The sequence below is a fragment of the Schistocerca cancellata genome, unplaced genomic scaffold (genome assembly GCF_023864275.1).
Source record: "Schistocerca cancellata isolate TAMUIC-IGC-003103 unplaced genomic scaffold, iqSchCanc2.1 HiC_scaffold_838, whole genome shotgun sequence".
Taxonomy (NCBI): Eukaryota; Metazoa; Arthropoda; class Insecta; order Orthoptera; family Acrididae; genus Schistocerca; species Schistocerca cancellata.
Window position 1 is genome coordinate 262,501 of NW_026046849.1, and position 5,000 is coordinate 267,500.

At 53.5% G+C, this 5,000-nt stretch overlaps 1 non-coding gene across 1 annotated transcript in view; it reads right to left on the minus strand.

The window, feature by feature from the left end:
- Nucleotides 1-762, minus strand: part of LOC126147016 (small subunit ribosomal RNA) — a 1,909-nt gene extending 1,147 nt beyond the window's left edge. The window contains exon 1 of the ribosomal RNA XR_007529912.1: nt 1-762. This exon is cut by the window's left edge and continues 1,147 nt beyond it. This is a non-coding gene — a ribosomal RNA (small subunit ribosomal RNA).
- Between the last annotated feature and the right edge of the window lie 4,238 nt (nt 763-5,000).

The following is a 5,000-nucleotide window of genomic DNA, read 5'->3' on the forward strand; positions in this document are numbered from 1 at the left end:
CACGCACGAGGCGGTCGCACGCCTTCGGCTCGCCCCACCGGCAGGACGTCCCACGATACATGCCAGTTAAACACCGACGGGCGGTGAACCAACAGCGTGGGACACAAATCCAACTACGAGCTTTTTAACCGCAACAACTTTAATATACGCTATTGGAGCTGGAATTACCGCGGCTGCTGGCACCAGACTTGCCCTCCAATAGATACTCGTTAAAGGATTTAAAGTGTACTCATTCCGATTACGGGGCCTCGGATGAGTCCCGTATCGTTATTTTTCGTCACTACCTCCCCGTGCCGGGAGTGGGTAATTTGCGCGCCTGCTGCCTTCCTTGGATGTGGTAGCCGTTTCTCAGGCTCCCTCTCCGGAATCGAACCCTGATTCCCCGTTACCCGTTACAACCATGGTAGGCGCAGAACCTACCATCGACAGTTGATAAGGCAGACATTTGAAAGATGCGTCGCCGGTACGAGGACCGTGCGATCAGCCCAAAGTTATTCAGAGTCACCAAGGCAAACGGACCGGACGAGCCGACCGATTGGTTTTGATCTAATAAAAGCGTCCCTTCCATCTCTGGTCGGGACTCTGTTTGCATGTATTAGCTCTAGAATTACCACAGTTATCCAAGTAACGTGGGTACGATCTAAGGAACCATAACTGATTTAATGAGCCATTCGCGGTTTCACCTTAATGCGGCTTGTACTGAGACATGCATGGCTTAATCTTTGAGACAAGCATATGACTACTGGCAGGATCAACCAGGGAGCTGCGTCAACTAGAGCTGAGCAGCCGGCCGCCCGGGAGTGTGTCCCAGGGGCCCGCGCGAACACGCAAGCGTCCGCTCAATTATTCTGCAAACAGGAGGAGGCTGAGCTCCCCTGCACAATACACCTCGAAACCCTCTCAGGTCCCGGCGGCGCGCAGCGCCGTCCTAAGTACTTGGTCGGGTTCGAGAGAGGCGCAATCGCCCGGAGTTAGGCGAGTAGACGCTTTAGGTGCGACCACCCGTGCTCCCAACTGAGCTTGCCGCTGCCGACAGAGGCCCGGGAGCGTGCTGTCGTGGCATTGCCGGCGGGAGACAACACGCGCCACCTACGGTGACCGGCAGCTCCAACGCCAGCGCCACAGAAGGGCAAAGGCCCCACGTGGGTGCCGAAGCGAACTCTCCCAGCACAGCGCACGTGCCAACACGTCTGCACAACTGCGATACAAACCACCAGCGAGAACCGCTGGGGCGACCGAGCAGCAGACGGCGTCGCGGCGCCGAGTGCCGGGCGGCGGCGCATCCTCAACGCACACAGTCCTCAATCGGACCAGCACACTGCAGATGTCCACCGCGCTTCGCACCGGGCCGGCGAGGACCCACTTTGGCTGCACGGCGCCGCGCGCAGGGTGCCCCGGCGCGCAGCTGCGCCGCCTGCCGCGTCCGTCGGCCGGCGCGCCTGCCACTGGGCGCCCCCACCAGCCGGCTGTAGCGCGTGCGCCCACGCACCGCGCGGCCAGCACGCCGGGCGGCCCCCCCTCACCGGCCGGGGACAGTCCCACCCACCCACAGCCGCGTATCGCTTCACACCCAGATTCACATTCACGTTCGTTGGTATGGTGGGGACCGCTTCGTAGCTGTACCGATCGTTGCCCTCACAGATGTACCTCCAGCAAGGACAACCGCACCACAACGGGTTACCAGTTGTTCATTTGCGTAACGTCACCAGTAAACGTACACGTCCATCCCCGTTTGCAAAGTCAACTATTATTGCATGCCTGCCTGTCAGGTGTCAAGACACACTACATCCGCTCACATCCACGCAACAAAATGTGCCCGACTAGAGGGCACGTGGAAGGTGCCCCCGTACGTATGCGATGTCCATTGCGCGACCAACTGTCAACCGGCCTCTGTAGCATGTCGCAGATGTGGAACGCGGGGCACCGTGCTATCACATTGTGTGAGAAGAGACTACTACGTCTGCATACACGCGCCACTACATGAACAGACGGCTCATGCTGATCGCCATCCACTGCGTCCATTACTCCCACACGTCTCTATGGCGTACCACACTGCAATGCAGCTGTTATGGGGAGATGACACGTAGCTGTGTACACAACATTCTGAGCGGGTTGCGGTTGGACAATACATTAATGTAACGTGTCATATGCCAATTACAGAGCAGGGTAAGGCACAACTTGGGTTAGGTTAAGGCACAACTTGGGTTAGGTTAAGGCACAACTTGGGTTAGGTTAAGGCACAACTTGGGTTAGGTTAAGGCACAACTTGGGTTAGGTTAAGGCACAACTTGGGTTAGGTTAAGGCACAACTTGGGTTAGGTTAAGGCACAACTTGGGTTAGGTTAAGGCACAACTTGGGTTAGGTTAAGGCACAACGTGGGTTAGGTTAAGGCACAACGTGGGTTAGGTTAAGGCACAACGTGGGTTAGGTTAAGGCACAATATGGGTTAGGTTAAGGCACAATGTGGGTTAGGTTAAGGCACAACGTGGGTTAGGTTAAGGCACAATGTGGGGGTAGATTGCGGTACAAATTGCATTACATTGCGGTGCAAATTGCATTACATTGCGGTGCAAATTGAGTTACATTGCGGTGCAAATTGAGTTACATTGCGGTGCAAATTGAGTTACATTGCGGTGCAAATTGAGTTACATTGCGGTGCAAATTGAGTTACATTGCGGTGCAAATTGAGTTACATTGCGGTGCAAATTGAGTTACATTGCGGTGCAAATTGAGTTACATTGCGGTGCAAATTGAGTTACATTGCGGTGCAAATTGCGTTACATTGCGGTGCAAATTGCGTTACATTGCGGTGCAAATTGCGTTACATTGCGGTGCAAATTGCGTTACATTGCGGTGCAAATTGCGTTACATTGCGGTGCAAATTGCGTTACATTGCGGTGCAAATTGCGTTACATTGCGGTGCAAATTGCGTTACATTGCGGTGCAAATTGCGTTACATTGCGGTGCAAATTGAGGTAGGTTAAGGTGCAACACAGGTTAGGTTAAGGTGCAACATAGGTTAGGTTAAGGTGCAAGATGGGTTAGGTTAAGGTGCAAGATGGGTTAGGTTAAGGTGCAAGATGGGTTAGGTTAAGGTGCAAGATGGGTTAGGTTAAGGTGCAAGATGGGTTAGGTTAAGGTGACATAGGTTAGGTTAAGGTGACATAGGTTAGGTTAAGGTGACATAGGTTAGGTTAAGGTGACATAGGTTAGGTTAAGGTGACATAGGTTAGGTTAAGGTGACATAGGTTAGGTTAAGGTGACATAGGTTAGGTTAAGGTGACATAGGTTAGGTTAAGGTGACATAGGTTAGGTTAAGGTGACATAGGTTAGGTTAAGGGGACATAGGTTAGGTTAAGGTGACATAGGTTAGGTTAAGGTGACATAGGTTAGGTTAAGGTGACATAGGTTAGGTTAAGGTGACATAGGTTAGGTTAAGGTACAAACTGGGTTGTGTTATGGTACACATTGCGTTGTAGTACAGTACACGTTAGGTTTGGGTACGGTACACAATGTGGTATGGGATGGCGTGTTGTGGGGGGGAGGGGGGGGGGGAGGTTCGTTGATATCGACCGTAGGACGTGGATGCCCGAGGCAGCGTCAGTGTGTCAAAGGAGTTATGTCACGTCGGGATGCGCTTTTCGCCAGTGAGAGGGGGCGAGCCGTGTCTGTGGTTGCGGCAGACCTGTGTGTTTCATTCCTGCCAGTGTGTTTGTGCTGTAAGACGAGGCAGTGTGGTGGTGATGGGTGCACCCCTGTGTAGGACATGTGTGGGTGTTGGTGGCTTCTCTGAGCAATTGTGGTTGTCGGACGAGTGGGGTATTCTGTTTTATGATTGGACCTCCCGGTCTGGTTATCATAGCGTAGTTGGTGTACTGTGGCGGATAGGATGCACCGGACGTTGGTCCATGCTGGTGCTTAGTAGTTGTATCTGTGTCTGTTACAGGCAGAGAGTAGTGTGTGATAGAGTGTGTGGCTGACGTGTGGTTCATTTTGTGTGTACGGACGTTCAGCATGTATAGGGGCATTTGCGTATATAATCTATCATAATCTATCTATGTGGGCCTGCATAGTTTACTGAGCAGTGCTGTGAGGTGACTGAACTACGAGTGACGTACTGATTTACAGCGGAATGATTGCCTTGTACCAAAGATGGAGTATCGGCTCTACGACAGCGTTGGCACCGCAGGAAATGGTCTCGTAAAACGGCCCTCCCACCGTCATCGTTGTGAGGGGTAGGGACCGCCTATATTCTGAGAGGAGCCCTGTTTGCCACTGGGCGTGGGGTCTCGCATCCTGCGGTTCAGTGCCCCCAGGGAAGCGCGCGGAGGTGGTGCTGCTGCTGCTGCTGCTGTAGCAAGCGAGCTACTTACAGCATGTATAGGGACAGCGGGAATATGGCATATTCGATATAACTCTTCATGAAACGCAAGATATAGGGGCGGATTGCACGTTACGAGTGCGGGAAGAGTCCGCCGTTCATCCGCTGGAGTTGCGATTTGGGCGGTTGGGGTGGGGCACGTGCGGGTGCGGGTGGAGCGATTGTCGGTCGACGACTTCGTGCGACGCAGGCACAGGCGTTGGGGCTCCTGTGGTGGGCAGATGATGCAGGGTTTGTGGGTGGCGTCGGAAAATGGGCACTGTGGGACCTAGCGATGTCGTAGTCGGCGTGGCGTCTCATAGATGGCGGTATCATCGGTGCAGCAGGTCATGTTGCGGGGGACCTGCAGGTGGCGGTATTTTTGTTTGTGGTGCGCTCGACATGGTGGACGTAGTGTCGTCCGATTCGCGTAGATGGAGCTATTGCATGTGGTTTCGTCACATTGTCATAGATGGCGGTGCCGTGTTTTGGAGGTATGGTTGGCGTAGTTTCGTTGGATTCCTGTAGATGGAGGTGTCGTTTCTGGGCCGGATGGCAATGTAGTTTGGTCACATTCCCAAAGATGGCTGTGTTGTGCCTGTGGGCGGCATTGTCAACATCATGCGGTATGGTCTGTTT